Source organism: Nyctereutes procyonoides, unplaced genomic scaffold (genome assembly GCF_905146905.1).
Source record: "Nyctereutes procyonoides isolate TBG_1078 unplaced genomic scaffold, NYPRO_anot_genome, whole genome shotgun sequence".
Classification (NCBI taxonomy): Eukaryota; Metazoa; Chordata; class Mammalia; order Carnivora; family Canidae; genus Nyctereutes; species Nyctereutes procyonoides.
Genome location: NW_026575020.1, coordinates 51,680,191 through 51,700,645, shown reverse-complemented (window position 1 = coordinate 51,700,645; position 20,455 = coordinate 51,680,191). Strand labels below are relative to the sequence as shown.

Below are 20,455 nucleotides of genomic sequence, written 5' to 3'. Positions count from 1 at the left end.
GGTGGCTCAGTTGGTGAAGCATCTGCCTTTGGCTCAGGTCATGATCTCAGGGTCCTGGGATCGAGTCTCATGCCGGGCTCCCTGCATAGTAGGGAGCCTGCTTCCCCCTCTCCCTCTGCTTCCCCTCCCCACCCACTCATTCTCTCTCTCTCTCTCTCTCTCCCTCCCTCTCAGATAAATAAATAAAATCTTAAAAAAAAAAAGAAAATGAAAAAAAAAAAAAAAAAACCATGACCTTGCAGGAAGAGAAAGAAACAGAGCCATTACTTGAAGAAAGCAGCCTCCAATGGGGTGCATTTGTTCTCAGTTCTAGAAACGACCAAGGATTTTGGTTCTGGTGTTTGAAGGCTGAATGAGTGACACTGAGGAAATTTTCTCATCTACTTTAGGAAAGAAAGCAGCGAGGGCTAACACGGCTTCTCTACCAGCAGGGTGCTGCTAAGGGTTTTAAAAGCAGGACTTGCTTTAATCCTTAAAATTTATTCAGAGTCAAGCAGCTCTTAAATATTAGAAGCGGGACTAAGGTCCACCTTTGTCTGGTTCCGAACCCCTGCCCTTAAACACTACTGCAGGGAGAGGCAAACCTTACTCATAAAGGGCCAAATAATGAGTATTTCAGGGTTTGCCCGTCAGATGGTCTCTATTGTAAATGCACAATTCTGCTCTTAAAGCTCCTGGGAAGTGCCAGAGACAACGTGTAAATAAGTGAGTGTGGCTGTTCCAACAAAATTTGGTTTGCAGAAACAGATAGTAGGCCAAGCATAGGTCAGGGACCACAGTTGGCCGACCCCTGTCCTATTCTATACCCTAATATATAAATAAGTTTCCTTTCAGGTTTTCAACAACTTCTGGAGGACCAGAACCTAACTACATCTTAGAAGGCTCTCTTTTTTTCTCTCCTGTCACCCTTCAACAAATACGTAGCGATTACTAATTCAGGAATATTGATGAATCCCTGAATTTTCCCCTTACTCCTTCATTTTGTGGTCTGTCTTAATTATCTCACTCATCCTTTCTTTCTTGAGGAGATCTCAGAGTTTTGATTATTTGCCCAGTACTCCCCAAATTTCAGATTATGAGAAAACCTTTCCTTTCCTTCTTTCTAGAAAACTCCCTTTTCGCTCAAGACATCGGGTGACCTTCTTTTGATATAAAGCACTCTCTTACCCTCTCTTAGGTTTCTTATTCAGGTTGTGTATAATCAGCAGTTTGGAGATCCGTAATGGATTTTCCAGGAGGCAACTCTGATGAAAATGTCAACTTTCTAAACAAAGACAGTTGTCAGAATGTTCTTTTAGAAATCCAGATTATTCACTCTTTCTGTCAGGTTGAGTTTTCGGTTCCTCAATCGTAAGGGGGCATTGCCACCTGGTGGAAAAAATATTGAGGGGGTTAGGTGATCACCTGGGGAAAACCCAGATAGGCACATTTGCACAGACAGGAAAATTTTACCTTGGTCGTGTCATTTCAGTGCCTCGTGGCATGAACACTGACCTCCTTCCACAGTCAGAACGTAAAACAAGTAAATGCAAGTAAAAACTGTTAACGATTGCATTTTAATAGATCCAGGAGATCTTATTTCTTAGAAATATGTGACTTGAAAGAGAGTTATTCCGAATTGTTAAAACTCCTCTGGACCCATTTCTTCACCATTTACAGAATTTTTCACTCTTTTTGTACAATTTTCAAGTACTTCTTTTGCATGGGCTTTTTTTTTTTGTTATTGTTCCTATTTTCTATAAGTAATTATATATATATATTTGTGTGTGTGTGTGTGTGTGTGTGTGTGTGTGTGTGTGTGTATGAAACCTCCTCTTAACTTTAACCTAGTATGTCTTTGGTCAACTTTCAAATTTATATTCTTCATCAGCCAGCCTCTACCAACCCCTGCATTCTATCTACCCGGTCACAGTCAAGCATCCGAAATCTTCCTTCCACGTGCCATCGCCCTCCTAGGTCCACTCTCAGAAATGCTCAGCTTGACTTACTCAAATGGCCATCCCCAATCCTTAAGCTCCCTGACCTCTGTGTGACCTGAATTTTGTCCTTGAAATTCTTCCTTGGTTTCCAGCTGCATGGTTTTCTAATGCTCCTATTTCTGCTTTCCTCTGTAAGCAGGAGGATATGTTGCTTCATATCACCACTTTGCTTCATCTCCCCTTCTCCGCTGTGCGCAGGAAAGCCAAACATTTTATCTGCTACCTTCTCCTCTTTAAGGTCTCCCTTTCTAGATTCATTTGTTCACCTGCATGATGTTAACTATTCTTTGGACTATATGCACATCTGCTTCCCCCTGGCCTGTACCCAAAATGAACTCTTGTCTTCCTTTCCTGCTTTTTCAGAGGATCCTAAATGCACCTTCTCCTTATATCAGCTGAAACCTACTCTCTCTCTCTCTCTCTTTTTTGAAACTTACTCTTGACAGAATTAAAAGGAACACATTTCCTATGGTAGTGATCACACTGACCAATTCCTCCATTTAAACGAAAGCACATTTCCCCCCTAATGTTCAGTACTGGAAATTTTAGAACCAGTCAGAAACAATCCCCCTGCTTAATTGTTCTTATCCAGTCTGTCATCATGTGCCAATTTGGCTTCTTTTATAATGTTTATCTTGAGCGTAAACTCCATGAGTAGAAAGGCCTTGCTTCTTTGGCTTACCATGGTCTCCTAGCACCCAGCACAGGACTTGGCATATCATACATCTTTAATAAATATTTGTTGATAAATACATGAAAAAAAAAAAGACTCACGAACTTTCTCTTTTCCCTTTCAACTGACAGGATCTGTGCCATCTCCTTTTTATTTATCCCAAGACACTGGATGCTCTTTTAGTGTACAGCCCTCTCATTGGACTTGATCAGAGTCTCGTCGGTGGCTCATTAAGTGGCAGTTTCCTGGTCCTCATTTCCAGCTGTTATGATTCACTAGAGCTGGACATCCAGAAGTTGAACAAACACAGTGTTTCCCTCATAGTCCAGGGGTTTCTTTCTCTGCTGTTCTATTTTATTATCACGAACTTCCATGTAAATGGTAACAAATTCTACTGTAGCCAGAAATTCAATATTCATACCCAGTTGTCCTCTTAGGATTTCATTCTTATTAGTTTTAATTTTTCAAACAAATTAGATGCACTTCGGGGGGATGATTAGGAGATCAGATCTCAAAGCCCCAGCTTTATTTCCTATCTCCTTAATCTATTAAATCGTATCTATATCATGTCCTTTCTGTAAGGATCAAAGGAGACACTTTTTATAAGAATGACTTGTAAATGAAAACATTCAACACATGCCACTTAGGTGGTTGTTTTGGTGTTTTATTTTGTTTCTACTCTAATTATAACAGGATTAGCTACAAAACAGTCAATGGCCAAATGGTTACGGAGTTATAAATTCAGTGGAATGGTTCTCTGAAACCCTGTATCCTATAGAGTGTCACCAGAACATTAATTAGTTTATACATCCTTTATGGGAAATCACATATAGACCTATATCTGTGCTTGGAATTTTATGTCTTGCCTTTGAAAGAATAAATGTGCAGTTCAGCCTTACAAGAAAGGAAGCTGACGGAGCAAACATAAGTCTGTCTCTATATAAAACCAGTTTCTTCCTCAAGAAGAAACTTATTGCTGAGTCAGAAAAGGGATAGTACTCTTCCCTGTATGAAGTATCTTAGAAAGAATGTGGCTGTCACACACAAATTTCTCAGAGTATTAAGTAGATTGCTGTATTTCAACATTCACAGAGACCACATGGCTTTTTCACCTGTGTGTTCCCAAAATCTGGCATATAGCAGAAGCTTGAAAACATTTATTAGTTAGGAAACTCAATCTCCTATTATGGGATCTCAATTATATGAAAATGTTACTGCTGCTGTCTTGCCTTCCATCTGGGTCTTCTCCGGAGCTATTTATTCCTTAATCAGATGATCCCATCGCCAGGTAACACTTTATAGTTGCAAAGTGGAAAGTTAATAATAATGAGCTTAAGCTGGCCCCACAGCCTCACCTGGAGACCATATACATACATACATATATGTGAAACTTCTGGAACTTCTAAGTGGCTGGATATTGCCATGTGGCCAAATGTTCACCAGAGGGATATGTTGCAAGTAGCTCGAGTTGTGACTAGAATAAATTTGGGTTCAAATATCTGTTATGTGAATTTAGAAAATGAATGAAATGGGGGGAGGGAGGTCATGTGTGCAATCTTCCTCTCCTTAAAAAAACTTCTGCCTGTGTCCCTCCCTGGGACATGGTTGAGCCTATGATCCAGCTTCAAGCCTGCAGAGGACCATAGTACTCTAGGCCAGGGGTTTGCTAACTTCTTCTCTAGAGGGTCATGTAGAAAATATTTCTGATTTTTGTAGCCATATGGTCTTTTGCAATACTCCACTCTGCTTTAGGACATCAGAACAACCATAGGTAACACATACATAAGCAGGAATGGTCGTGTTTCAGTAAAACTTCATATACAAAAACAGAGGGCAGGCTGGATCTGAGCTTTGAGTTGTGGTTTACCAGTGCCTGCTTAAGGGGGTGAGGGGGTGTAGACAGGGAACGAAATGGGGAAAAGTAGAGACCTCAGTTGCCCTTATGCAACTGAGCCACCCCATCAGTCTGAACTGCTCAGCTCGGGGCAGTAATATGGCAGAGAAATAAATACTTTATTCTTTAAACCATTATATTTTGTGGTTTTTTTTAATACAACAAAGTTAGTTAGCTAGTGTGGAGAAGGTATAATAAAATATAGTGCTAACTGGATTTATTATTGTTGTTGCTGTTCTGTTGCTATTATAATTATCAGCATCATTATTATTTTAGGCCTATAATGATCCTGGGATAAATTACTTAACGGTTAGACACAGAAGTAGCCAACTGGGGGGGGGGGGCACCACAGAACTTACAGGGTTTGGCAAACTCACTTAATTCTATCATCGTGACACTCAAGTGAATGGGCCATTTTAATTTCATTTTGTCAAGTGAGGAAACAAAGTATGAAATAGATTCAGTGTCCTGCCCAAGTCACAAAACCAGAATGTAGTGAGATTAGGGTATAAGGTCAATTCCATCTGATTCCAGAGCCTTTCCCCACTGTGCCATGTATTGAGGTAGTTAACTTTGTTCTTTATGTTAACCAAACACAAAGTATCCATAATAATACATAAACAGTCCTTTATTTGGGGTCATATCTTGATATTGCTAAAGGGTTCACACAAAGAGGTAGGGATCCATGAACAGCTGCTCTGTCCCTGCACTGTCCAATGTGGTGGCCACTTGCCACATATGACTCTTGAGTACGTGACGTTAATAGAATAAAAAGCTCCATTGCACCCCAAATTGGCACTTCCTTAAGGGCACTGGCCACATTGAACATGTTCACTTGCACATGTGCCACAAATGGCCACTACCTTGGACAGTGCAGGTTGCAGGTTATTGCCTCATAGCAGAGGCACAGATATAGGTCTATATGTGATTTCCCATAAAGGATGTATAAACTAATTAATGTTCTGGTGACACTTTATAGGATACAGGGTTTCAGAGGACCATTCCACTGAATTTATAACTCCGTAACCATTTGGCCAAGTTCTACGGCCAGCACTGCTCTCTTCTCTTATACAAGATTTGGCGCTTTTTGTTTGTTTTTATGCAGATTCAAGCTCCTCCTGCTTACCTTTGGAGTACTCATATGGCTATTCCATTAGCAGCGTCCAGAGGAAGCTGCTCGGCTTCCAAGCTCCTTTCTTTGGTCCCCCATGGCCTCTTCTTTCTTTCTTCCCCCCGTCTTGCTCCCTACCCTCATGACCCTGCCACTTGTGTGTTGGTTGCCATTCCTTCAGCACTAATTGCTTCCCAGCAGGATGGAACTGGGGTCCCCAATGGTGTAAAAAACTGAAACAAGGAGAAAGGGAAAGAGCCACGGTGGCATGTGGAATCTGTCCTCCAGGTGTGGAATCTGCAGACAAACCAAGTTTTTGCACTGTCCATATGAACAATCCCCTAAGTTTTTGTGGTAAAATAATGTTTGCATCTCTTTATTCTCCTTGCTAGAACCCAGAAAGGGGGGGGGGATGTGAAAGCCACCAGCCCATCTCTATTTTTAATAGTAGGTGTTTATATATATGCTTTTCTTTGTGCCTGCATTTTCCTGCCCTGTGGAGAGTGTGAAAACCCCACTTACCAGCAAACCCCATCCACCACACTTGGCCATCCTCCTGTTGCTTAAGAAGCTACAGTATGGGAAACCAAAATGTGTCTTTGTGCGATGCTTTTGTTAAGGTTGGGCTCATTTTTTTTTTGTAAGATTTTATCCATTTATTTGAGACACCAAGAGAGAGAGTACAGAGGGAGGAACTGGAGGGGAATGAGAGGGAGAAGCAGATTCCGTGTGGAGCCCAATGCAGGGCTTGATCCCATGACCCCAAGATCATGACCAGACCCGACACTCAACCCACTCAGGTGCCCCAAGATTGGGCTTCTTTTTTATTAAGAGAATATAATCACCAGAGTTTATAAAAGTGGGAGCTCATGGGAAAGTGTTTCAAACCATCTGAGCAACTGTGACAGCCCTGGTGGGATCCATAATCATGGATTAAACTCGAGTCTGCATTTCTGTCTGCATCACAGTGTGAAGGACCAAAAGGCAATCGCGACTGCTTGGCTCATGTGAGAGATGCAGATTTCCGTGCTGCTCTCTCAGTGATGTTTCATAAGGAAACCACAGTGGGCCGACCTGGGATTACTATCTAGGTCCCCACTGCCCACCTGTCATCTTGAGGAATAGCCACTCCCAAGATAGAGAGAGACACGTGCAGAGATCACCACTCGCAGTGTCACTGAATTTGTTAGCAGAATGATACATTTTGGGGAAGGTTAATCCCATATTAGAAAACTTGCGACTTGTTAAGTGTTGATCACAAAGGGAGGGATTTGGGGGAAACTGCTCCCTTTTGTTTATATCTAGAACTGGTCCAAGGGGGTACTTTGTGATTTGGATGTTTAATGAAATAATTGTTATTTGCCTTCCGGAGTGAGAATTTACTTTCTTTGACTTTCCTTTGGAGTTCTTCGTTTTAAGATAAGCTCAAATATTGACAGAACTGGGACTGAGATTAAAGAGCATATAAAATGCATTAGCGTTCTACCAAAGGAAGAAGAAAGGAAAACCAAGGGGCCTCTCCCACAGTAAATAAAAGCGACAGAGGTTCTTAAGAAAACACTGCTGAATTTCATTCGTGTGTATAATGAAATGGATTAAGTTTACAGTGGTCTGAAGAACAGGATGGATTCTTCACCTTGACACCCCCAGGAACAAACCACAGTATTACCAGAACTCCCTCTTTATTCATTGTGACCATTTTCTTTTCGGTGTGTATCATAATCTGATGCGTAATGAAAACCAGCTGTTGCCCCTCAGAGGAAAAGAGGAAGGAGTCCGCCAAGTATTCTAAAACCTGGATAGGCAGGGAATCAGCAGCCCGGGATCTCACTTATTAAGTCCTTAAAGAAAGATGAAGTTTGATGGGAAGGATGAAGGGGGAAAAAAGATGACTCTGTTGATCACTCTACTTTTTATCAGATAATGAATCATCCCCGTGCACTATGTGTTATCTGAGGCTCCTGATTTTTCTCAATCGAATGCTGCGTGCTCCATTAACATCTTTAGATTTATCCCAATCTGGCAAAAGAAGAAAAAAAAAAGTGTGTCCCCTTTATGATAGAAGCAGGATTCAGGATTCAAGATGATGAATAATTATTGACAGGGGTAAATAGAGAATAATCTGGTTCCCAGTTAATATAAATTAATATGTTTAATGAAAGGGTAGGACAGAGCAAAGGGGAGTTCCCATTTCCCCTCGTAAAATATTTACTATTCAGGTCCTCACCAGCTCTACCAGTCAAATATTTACTATCAAAGTTCAGGAGAAAGGTGAGGCATGTGGCCATTCATGGTGTAATGGTTTGAGGTGGCCAGATTGGAGTCGGATCCCCTACATCTTAGTCTTCACTTAACACCCTGGCTCTCTGTGTTCCTGGAAACAAAGCACTGTCAATCGAGTTATGAAACAGGAATTACATGTTTTGGAGAGGCTGTTGACAAACCTATGCATGTATATTTGAGGTCTTTGAGATTCTATGATAAACGTAATTAATTGTCTATTTGGAAGTGTTTTATTTACTCATTCAATCACAGATTTTCCAAAACCCAGACATATATATGGATACGTATACATATAACATATGTATCCATATATATCCATTATCTTTAAAATCAACTTGCAATATAGCAGAAACACATAATTTATCTTTAAACATTGTTCATTTTTGGAATATTTTGACCATTCTCAGTGTAAAGGTAACATTCACTCTAAAGTTGAGGGTACACCTTTTTCCAAAGAGCACATGATATAATTTACTGTATGGATCATTGTGTGATTGGGAATTTCCTCTTGATTCCCTCTGATGGCTGAGAGTGAGGTGAGGATGGGGAGAGGCAGGAATATTTCAGGCAGAGCAGGGGGACAGAGGAGCAGAAAGAGATCTTTCCATGGTGCCATGTCCATCTTTTCACCCATTTCATCCGGCCTCCATTTTGATATTAAATTCACATCTAATTTTTTTCTTTCTATATCTGTCCAAAATAAGCAAATATGTGCTGTTTGTTGCAACAGGATTTACACGTCTGAAATGACTCAGCTTTCAACACTTCCTAAAGATTTGTGAGTAGGACTCCTGCCCTCTGTCTGGCTTCTAAAAGCAATACAGACCTGAGTCAACTTCCTAATAAAACTGACCAAAACACCTAACTAGAATTCATCTATTCCTCTGAGGAGTATAAACAAAGGCTGTTGGAAAGAATATATCAGTTCTACTACTTCGGCTGGGTAAATGGGAGCTTTTCTCCTGGACATTTCTCTTCTGTTTTAATGTTTTCAACTGCAGCAATGTGCTAAACAGAGAAAATCCATTCTCAGGACTTTCTGGGATTTGTGTCAAATGTCCCTTGGTTGTCATTCTAATCTTAAAGTCCTTTAAACAAAAGAGCTTTGTCTCAAAACATGGATCAGTTATTTCCTAAATTAGGTGAATAGCTTACCTAAGCTAAGACAGGAAGCCACTTTATTAATGGAGTTCAGAACAAACCCACAACATTAAAACATTTGATATTGCACATAAATACAAAAGGGAAATAAATCTGGCTGAGAACAAGAAAAAGGCCTAAGTCCAATCTCTCTTAAATTCCTTGAAGTTGGGGGGGGGGGGGACTTGTGATGCCCTGATTTTTCATACTATTTTTCATCTTTTCTTTATCTCTTACATTGTTCTCATTAAAAGCTCGTGTCTTAGATACTTTGTGCTGTGTTTATTGTTCATTTCAAAATAGCTGTTTGGAAGCACTGCTTAAAAAAATTCATCAGAATACGTGAATAAAATAAAGAAAATATACCTTTGCAGGATCTTGTTTTTAATTGCCCATACTTCTTGTAATACATGGATTTACCCTTCCTCAGTTCCGAAACATTAGGAAGGGCTGAAAAAGTCAGTATTCCTTCGTCATTACCAGAATGATTCTGCACATTTGTCTCCACGCGTTTCCCCAGATTTGGTGCTGCTTCAGACAGAGAGCACCCCTCCCCCATTTTTTTTTTTTTTTGAACTCAAAAAGTAATAAAATGATTCGATGGAGGACAGTTTCCTGGTCTTCTGGTGGTAATTCCAATATGGTGCACCCCAGCATTTTCCAATGTGTATTTGGAGATCACCTTGCATGAGAATCTTTTTTTAAAGAACTTAGTCTGTGCAAACTTTACCTTAGAACTTCTTAATCTTCAAGAGAGGGAGGCCAGGAATTATGTCCTTTGAACTAGCTCTCCAAACGATGGTTGTGCATGCTAAATTTTGATAACCATTGGAACTGCAGAAAACTGCAAACACAATTTCAAACAAAGACTTGAAGCGTAAAATGAGAGATGAATAAATATAGCTATGGTGAAGCAAAGAGGAAGCCATATAACCGCAGATACCATTACCAAAGTTAACATCATCTAGAACCATAAGAGATTAGTATTTAGTATAAAGACTAACAAGTCAGTAAGAAAATGGCATATAACTCAGGGAAAAAAAAATTAGGCAAAATGTTTAAGAAAGCATTTCAAAAAACAATAAATTCGAATATTCAAAGAATTTGAAAAACTGTTCAGTTTACCTGGCAATTGACGTTGGGGGGGGGAGGGTTGTGATACTATTTTTCATACTATTTTTCAGCTTTTCCTTATCTCTTACATTGTTCTGGAAGAACTGCTTAAATGTAAATCAAAACAAAAATAAAATGCTATTTTACAAAACTGCAGAAAGTACGAGGTGTGGTATTTTCATTCATGATCAGAAAGCAGGAACTTTCACAAACTACTGAAGCATAAATTGGTACTACTACTTTGGAGGAAATGTGGAAATACTCAGCAAAACTAAAAATGTGCATGCCTATAACTCAGAAAGTCCATCTCTAGGTATATGATTTATAAAAACAATAACAAACAGCCATATGCAAAAGGACATGTGCATGAGAATACTCATGTTAACTGCTTATAATTACTCCAAGTCAGAAATGAGCCAAAAGTTCATTGAAAGGTACAAGGCAAATAAAATATGGGATTTTTATATGACAGAATAATGTATGACACTTAAAAGAAATGAACAAGAGACATATATATCAGAATGAATAATTTCAAAAACTAAATTGAGTGAAAAATTAAGTTACAGAAGGAAATGAACATTATTTTATTATTTATGTAAAAGTGAAAGCACAAAGTGCGTGTACCTGCACATACAGAGAACATGATAAAAATGCATGTATATTCATAACTTCATTGTGGATCGTAAGACTATAAACCAAATTCATTATAGCAATTGCTTCTGGAGCAGGAAAGACAAATGGGACACAGGAGGGAAAATTCAATTTTTAAATATCATCAATAATAAAGTAATACTCACATTTTTTATTTGCTAAGTGCTTTATGTGTATCACATTTAATCTCATAACAACCCCACAGGGTAATGCTACTCTTTTTTCAAATATGGGTTTTCGAATGTTTTATTTCTTGTATTTATACACACACACTTTTAGGGCAGTGAAACTGCTCTGCATGACCTTTTAATGTTGGGTACATGTCATTATGTTTTTGTGCATACCCAGAGAATGTACAACACCAGGAGTGAACTGTCATGTAAATTATGGACTTTGGGTGATTATGATGCATCAATGCAGGTTCATCCATATTTTAAAAAAAGAAAAGATATCATCCTGGTGAGTGATATCAGTAATAGGAGAGGCTAAGCATGTGTTGGGGCTGGGGCACATCTCTGTACTTCCCTCTTAATTTTGTCGTAAACTTAAAAATGCTCTAAAAAAAAAAAGTCTTAATAGAAAGCAAACAAAACCTGTTAAGTGTGACTTAACAGAGATCAATGGATGGAGAATTGAAACGGGTTGGTCTGACTCCATAGCCTGTTGTTAACTTCAACGTTGGAAGCAATAGTGTTACGTCACTACCTAAAACATAAAACTACGAAATGCAATCAAGAGGACAAACAGTGAGTCGGAAATGAATAAAGATACATATCAGGAAGAAAGGAAGAGAAAGAGAGAGAAAAAGAGATTGATTTTCAATCCAAATCCCTTATTTGTTGTTTTTTGATTCCGTGAAAGAAGTGAGTTAATGCCTTTTTCCGAAAGTATCCTAAACATGACTCTACACATTAATGATTCATTAAAAGTCAAAATCAGGAAGAAATCTGGCCTTAGGTTCTTTCTTCCTGCCTACTCTCGGAGCTCCAGTTGCTCTTCCAAAAATTTGTTCTAACAACTGACTGCTAAATTTTTTCCCAATTCCATTTTTCTCCTTTTTAAAATGTCATTCTTGTTCTTTCAACTTTGTGGTGCATTATTGGAATAGAAACCATTCCATAAATGCCCTAAGACATCAAGACTTCCTCCTTTAAATAGTGCCTAGTATTTGTGTATGTCTTGAGGACAAACAAAATGCTCTCTTCAAAATTCCTGTTTCCCAGCTCCCAGAGCCTACTTTAGACAGGCAGTCATTCATCCTTCTTATCCTCTCCTATTAGTTGTTCTTTGCTTTTGAATCTGATCACGGAATCCTATTATGGAAATTACTGACCACTTTGAATGTCTTAATCCCCAGAGGCTGGTCAACCCCTCCCAACATCCAACAGGAAGCAGAAATGAACAAAGAAAGAAATCTGAGAGCCTCTACTTTTCTTCGCCTCTCTTTGGAATACTACAGATGTATCACTTTGCAAGCCAAAACCAAATGCTCCGGGTCCCCATTAGCTTTGCCAGGGGAGTTAATTCGGTCGATCATGTACACCCACATCGAGTTTAGCGAGCAACAAGTCAAATCTGTATGATGCTGAAGGGATGTACTTTTTTTGTTTGTTTTATTTTTCAACATGAAGGAGATTAGTGCTCAGTAGCTTTGCTAACTACCCTCTGAAGGATGGAGACAGTTGTGATAGGGAGACAGCGGCATCCTGTTGTTGCATATTCAGAACCTAGGTTAGGTGTGTTACATTGAACATATTGTCTAGAAGTTGTGGCAGATTGCCACAGAGGTGATGGAGGCTGGTCCAGGTTCCCAAAGGAGATGAACACGCAGGGGAAATTAGGTTCACAGTGAAGCATCAGCAGTGTCTGTTCGTGAGACTCATCAACTCATCCAGTTTGTGTGGACCCTTGCTTTCCACGTACTATCTTTTTATAAATTTGATTTTTATTGGTGTTCAACTTGCCAACATAGAGAATAACACCCAGTGCTCATCCCATCAAGTGCCCCCCTTAGTGCCCGCCACCCAGTCACCCGCACCCCCCCCCGCCCTCCTCCCCTTCCACCACCCCTAGTTTGTTTCCCAGAGTTAGGAGTCTCTCATGTTCTGTCTCCCTTTCTGATATTTCCCACTCATTTTTTTTCTCCTTTCCCCTTTATTCCCTGTCACTATTTTTATATTCCCCAAATGAATGAGACCATATAATGTCTGTCCTTCTCCGATTGGCTTATTTCTATTTTTACACTATTTTTAATCATATTATGCAGGATTGGCTACTTAATTAGGCTCCCTGAAAGACTGGATTGATATTAAGGATACACATGAGTCAGAGCGACACAGAACCAACTTGCGTCTCTTCCGTGGCTTGGATGATCCCTCTTTGTGCTCTCTCAATTCCTGTTCCATTTTGCTCTTAGGAACAACTGGATGATTATCTCTATTCTTCTGGCTAAATCCCAGTAAAAGCCAACCTTCCTGATTCTCTACTGAGCATTCGCCCCTTTGGTCAGGTCTTTGCGCTGGAGTTGTCTCCTGGACTTACCTGACACCAGGTGCCTATTTTCCTGGTACGGCCAGTAAGTGGGCTGGTGTGAATTTTAAAAAGCGAATTTAAAAATGGAAGTCCTGATACAATTTCTAGAAGACATAAAAATATAAAAAAATAGCCACATGCTGATCTAAATGCTATGTCTGATCACATTCTCTTTTTCTCTCTCTTCCCAATTTTCCACTCCGATTGAACCTGTTCATAATCATGATGGAGACTTCTAGTCATTTACCTTATCCTTCTCTCCCCAGTCCTTCTGACTGCCCTGAGCTTCGTTTGGCTTGTTCCCAGTTATGAACCAGTGACAGGCATTTTAAACACGCTATCAGCAGAAGCCACTTTCATTTCATCCCTCACTTCCTTGATTCTCCTATTTCAACTCACTGACGAAAATCCATCCATTGCAACAGCTTGCTGCGTTTCACCTCCCCATCACAGAATTTCTCTCTTAAACCTACAGTCTTTTCTAGTTCTTTCTCTCATTTGTTTTTGGCGTCGTTCTTATTTTAAATACACACACACACACACATATGTTGAGGCTCCAACATGTAAAAGCAATGATTGGCTCCACCTGCAAAGAAACTTTCTAGGTTTTTACTGAGTTCATGCCCAGGGTCTCCCTGGTCTTCCCTTCATACCCTCTTCCTGAGAAACATCTCTACTCATGCAGCTAACACGTTCCTGTGGCCCTCTACCAAATTACATTGTGAAAACCAAGGCATTTCTGCCAAGGTCCAGATTTTACATTTCAGCTTCCACCTAAACATCCCCATATGGATGGTTCACCGGCACCGTTAAACTCAATAGATGTATAATCAAATGGATGAGCTTTTCTACAAGCCAACAAAAGCCGACAAAAGCGTGTTTTTCTCCTCGGGTTCTTTTTCTTGATTAACTATGCTATTATTTGCCTTATCACTCTCTCGATCCAACTGGAAGTCCAAGTGATTTATTGAATTTTTCTCTCAATGCCTTATCTTCAAGGCATATGATTTCTGCTTCTGAAGTTTCTCTGCAGCGTCTTATTTCCATTCACAGGACCAACGTCCCAGTGCAAATACACAGCCCTTCTCATGTGGGTTATTCAAATCCTCACTGAAAGATAACTTCACCCTCATCCTTTTCCCTCTCAGATACATTTGTCACATGACCTGATCATGCCCCCCTCCCCTTAAAGATCTTGGATGCAATCTAGTACTTTTATAATATATCAAATTCCTTTCTTGACCTGTTATTTCCAAGCTGCCCACTATCTGACCCCAACATAACTTTTCAGAACCGTGTCCCATTAGATTTGACTATGGGAGTACAACAATTTGGCCAAGCTAGACAACTTACAAAGCTGATCAGAACATTCACTTCCTCACTTCTGAAACTATGCTGCTTCTTCAGCTGAGGGAGGTCCTCCATCCCCACTTACAAAATCCTCTCCATCCTTTGATATCTTGGTCAGTAGCCCATCCCCATGTTTATATAAGCTCTGTCTTCAGTGTCACCAAAAATAGTCACAATACTGTTTGACCCTTTTCTCACAGGGGATGAAAAAGGAAAAAAAATGCATATATATATATATATATATATATATATATATATATATTATTTATTTATTTATTTATAAGATATATATGCAAGGTGTATCAGCAAGCCAAGGATCCATTGGAATTTGGAAGTAGGAACATAGAATCAATCTGTCTGAGGATAAAAAGGACTAACATTTCTATGTCAAAGATTAGGACAATTACTTACCTGCCAACAATCTCCCTTCTGCCAGGTCTTATGCGACATAGATTCCTCTATCTTCCTGCACTGAGCTCACGGTTGGCCAATAGACTTCCTGATTGAACAAGACCCCTGATAAGGGCTTTCATCTCTGATTCCAATCAGCTTTCATTTCTAAGTTTCTTTGTTTTCCTTTGCTGAGATTTTACAGAACTGTGGAAATGATCAAAAACAGTGATGTCTTTATACAGCAGTATCAAAAATGTGGCCCAGTGGACTGGGTTAACTCGTGTTTTTCTCCTAAAATTCATGGCCCCCTGGAACTTTAGAATGTGACCTCATGGGGGATCCCTGGGTGGCTCAGTGGATTAGCGTCTACCTTTGGCCCAGGGCATGATCCTGGAGTCTTGGGATCGAGTCCCACACCGGGATCCCTGCATGGAGCCTGCTTCTCCCTCTGCCTGTGTCTCTGCCTCTCTCTCTCTCTCTCTCTCTCTCTCTCTATCTCTCTCTCTCTCTCTCTCTCTCTCTCTCTGTCTCTCAGGAATAAATAAATAAAATGAGCTTTACAGGTATAATTAGCTAAGATGAAGCCATACTGGACTGGAGTGAGTCCTACATCCAGTTGCTGGTGTCTTTATAGGAAGGCCATGCAAAGACACAGAGACACACGGGGGAATATATCATGTAAGGATGGAGGCAGACATTTGAGTGTCCCTCGGTTGACAGACACTAAGGATTGACACAACCATCTGGAGCTAGGAGAGAGGATAAAACAGATTTTTTCTGCTGACACCTCAACTGGGGGCTGCTAGCCTCAGGACTGTGAGGGAATAATTTTTTGTTGTTTTTAAACCACCCAGTTTGTGGTATTTTGTTATAGCAGCTCTAAGAAACTAGTACATTCGGTTAACCCATGGGGAGAGAAAACTGTCATTTAGTTTAAATCAGAACACATCTTCTGTGCCTTTGCTTGGGTTCTTTTTACTCCCCACCCCCACCCCCATACATCCCAGAAAGTCACAACCGGATCCTCTCCGTGACAGACTTCTTAAAAGTTTCCTGAAAGCCTGCCTCCCTACCCTGCCTCCTCCCACCCTCCCCTTCTCTCCTCTGTTGGCATGGCCATGAGCGACTCCAGGAGAATATGTCCGGTGAAGCTTCTGTGAGAGCCAGTTTGGACATAGAAAACTAGCTCCTGTGTCATCTACTCTCCCTGATCAATACTAATTTCTCTGCCTATTGTGACTTCACAACAACCTTCTGTCACATTCTGCCTTAAGCTGCAGCTAGTTGCACAAAAACTTTGCATTCCTCCCATAACTGATTGAAATTCTTCTCTTAGGGGCACCTGGGTGGCTCAGTCGGTTAAGCGTCTGCCTTCAGTTCAGGTCATCATTTTAGGGTCCTGGGATCCAGCCCCACATGAAGCTCCCTGCTCAGTGGGACATCTGCTTCTTCCTCTGTCCTTCCCCCCGGCTCGTGCACTCTGTCTCTCTCTCTCTCTCTCTCTCTCAAATAAAATAAATAAAATCTTCAAAAAAAAAAAGCCTCTTCTCTTAAAGTCAGGCACCAACTTTCATTCTGTTTGTATACAACACAATGCCTTCAGTAATAAATTCATTCAATACCATTTATTTCCAGCCCACAATATAGTGAGAACATTTCAAAGTACTTAGTTGGTGTTTGGTCAACATGCCTTGGATCAAAATGAATGATATCTGAAGCTTTACTTTTTTTTTTTTTAATTTTAACCTGTTGAAAAATGAGCCTAGACCTTTCTTTGCTTTCACTTACCTACCCTTCTGGTTAAATTATTTGATATCAGACACCGCTGACACCCCTCCCTTTTCTTTGAAACAGGAAACAACGCCAAGAATACATTAATCTAAACCCACTACACATCTAAATCTCAAAGAACAGAGAGCAAAGGAAGCTGGAAAGAGGCCAGAGTGACCAACTTTATTCCCTCATTCTCTACTGTACCCCCCCCCCATGTCTAATCTTCCCTACCCTACTAGGTGGTTTAGGAATTTTATCCATTCTTCAGACTAGAAGAGGAAGTGGGGGCTGGAACTACGTGTATACACATTGTTGAAAAGGCTTTCTGTGGATTTGGGGGACTGAGCTAGAGTATCATTTGTATAAAGCAGCCAGAGCCTCTACTTTGAAAACGAAGGTCCACACTCATTCTCTGGCATGAATCCTATCAGCAGAAGCCAAGACCAAGAAATCACTAATCTCTCCACACAGGGAGGCTAGTAAACAGGGCAGACCCTGAGTTCTGCCAACAGGAAGAAGCATATAAGCTGAACACGTTGCCGAAAAGGGGAGGCTTCCACGTTAATCACTGAAGCTTTTAAGAGACTAAATCAGATTCAAGAGCCGTCCGTCTCCTGCAGAATGTCAGTGGCAGGGAAGTTGGCCTCCGAGGGCTGTGATGTTAGATCGGTTGTTCTGACGTTCTCATTTACATCAGATTCCTTGAGGACCTTGTCCACTCATCATATAACCAGACCCAACCTCAGACACTCCGTCAGGATCTCTGATGGGGCCTGCACATCTGTGATTTACTATAAGCTGCCCCCATGGTTCTGATGCATGGCCAAGGTGGCACCGCTTCTTGCTGGCTCACACACCTTCTGACCTTACTACCTGTTGACCTCGGGCCAGTTCCTTGAATTCTGATCCAGTTCTCTCATCTCTAAAATAGAGATGATCGTGGCCCCTTATCCCAGGTCTATCATGAGAATTGAATAAAAGAGTGCAGGTAAAGGGCCAAGCAGCATGACCGTCACACAGTAAGTGCTCTGGAAACATCTGTGCTTACCATCACCCTGGCACAGGAGGCTCACTGCCTGATGGACACTGGTGGATGCCAAATGCCCCTCAACACTTTCATCAGAAAGTCTGCATTATTCATTCCCCTGGTAAATCTCCATCGCTCTATCAGCCACTTCCTGAAAGGGATAAATATGATGTCTTGTTAATATTACTTTTATTTGTCGAAATACTCTTCGCCTGTTTGATCCTCAGGAAGTTATCATCACCAATGATTTGATGAGTGTACTGAGAGGCATTTTTAGGTGCTGAGCAAGAGAAAAGCAAATATGAATGCTTCTCCGCTGTTCTGAGATCAAAGAGCCCGAGTGACATGACCACCGCCCTGCAGAAAATGCCAAATGCCACCCTGCTGATAAGGCTGCTGGGCCACCTTCTCTTCTACCTGTGTGCCTCCCTGCACACCTGCTCCGGCTCTCTGCTGATGAGGAATATTTAGACATGTCTAAGAATTATTTTATGATTCCAGTAGTCATCATTTCCTTGATGACTCCAGTCTACACCTGGAACACTCAGCGTTTTTTTTGTCTTTTGTTTGTAAAATCAAGGAATCTTACTTTCCTTGGAGGCTTCTGACCAAGAGATTGAAATCATAAAAATAGAGAAACTTCGTGAAATAGGCTGTTGTTTGCATTATTGAATTCCAGGCCCCTCAGTTATTAAAAGAGCTACTCTGCCGAGTTCCCTGGACCAAGAAATCCCAGGCTACCATAGGCACTAGTATACTCAGTGACCAAAGGGGATCCTGTACCTTTTTGTGTGTGCACACATGCCCTGAACTTATACCCACAGACCTCTCTCCTATGGTCTTCTGTCAATCTGTTGGCTAGGATTTGGAAATGGAACTGGGAAAAGCTCCATCATTTAGAAATAATTAGTACGTTTACTAGGAATTCCTAAATCACACCAGCTGCAAGAGGGTGGAGCATTTTGCTTCCTGAAAGAGCTTTAACGAAGCAATTTACTGCCATCCTTTGATAAGAAAATGCTGTACAGGATTTAGAACTTTGTCAGATCTGAGTATCACAGATTCCAGCTCTGTAAAGGTTGCTTTTTTTTTTAAGATTTAATTTATTCATTCATGAGAGACAGAGAGAGGAGAGGCAGAGACACAGGCAAACGGGAGAAGCAGGCTCCATGCAGGGAGCCTGATGCAGGACTCGATCCCAGGACCCCGGGATCACACCCTGAGCCAAAGGCAGATGTTCAACCACTGAGCCACCCAGGCATCTCTGAAAAGATTTTTTAAAATAGTTGCACTGTGTACTATACGCCCTCCCAAAAAAAGTATCTTGTGTTTCCCCAGTGACTATGAATTTTTTTTGTTTATTTTTCTCAACTATCAGTTTGATTAAAATTAAGTTCCATGACAAACATACAGAAATCCAAAGTAAGAAGAGGCTTATTAAGTGTGTATCTTTGACTATCATGATGCATGCCTCAAAAACAATATTGAAATTTCACTGTCACACTTACATACATGTGACTCACATAACTTCCCTTTTACTATTATTTACTTATCGGGAAAAAATCATTGTCTCATCATATCTAGGGATGAGTGACATTATTAATTTGAAAGCCTAACATAATATTTAAATATATAATTTTATCAGGAAAAATTCTGAATGATTGTATTAAAGCATGGTATTTTCTCAAAGGAAAATGAATAAAAAATATTCATCACCCTATGTCTCCAGAAATCATCTACAGTAATGATACCCAACAGATCCAAAATGCAAGCTGCATGTGTTATGTTAAAATTTCTGATAGCTAAGCTTTGCGCAGTGGCAGTATCATAGCCAATGAGGTTTATCCAAGGCGCGATTATTGCTAATTGAAAATTTCTGATAGCCCAAATTTTTAAAGGTGAAAAGGAACAGGCAAGAGCAAATCTTAATGTTTTCTTTAACCCGACATGTTCTAAATGTCGTCATTTAAACATGTAATCAATATTTTAAAAATCACTAACAGACTATATTACATTCTTATTTTTTATTCTATCTTTGAAATCTGGGGTGTATTCCATGCATACAGAATGTCTCACTTTTACGAGCCAAGCTGGGGGTAGTGGCTACTCTACTGAGCAGTGTAGATCTAAAGATTTTTTTTTAAAGGAAAAAAGTAAGAAAGGCAGGGAAAGTCAAAATTATGACAAGACATTATATATATAGAGAGAAGACATTGATCATTTTGGCCTTATTCTTAAGTCTCCAGGAATAAGACACAGAGAATGAACTCATTGATGATTATTAACCAGTCTATGAAATACAGCTCTGCTTCAAGTGGGTGAAAGGCACATTTTCTCTGACTTACTATTTCAAAAAATAAATTAGTAAACCTACTTCCTCTGCCACTATTAGCGTGACTTTGTAGATTTAAATAGAAAAGCAATCAGGACAAAACAGCAAGGATTTCTTGAGAATGTACTTTAGGCTCTGCACTTTGTTAAACATTCAAAAACATTCAACGTGTTTGCTACGCAGCAAGTGTGGTGTAGTGGAAGG

At 40.3% G+C, this 20,455-nt stretch overlaps 1 pseudogene; it reads left to right on the top strand.

The window, feature by feature from the left end:
• Positions 1–19,724: 19,724 nt before the first annotated feature.
• LOC129518583 (U4 spliceosomal RNA) lies at positions 19,725–19,830 on the top strand (annotated as a pseudogene).
• The last annotated feature ends 625 nt before the right edge of the window (positions 19,831–20,455 follow it).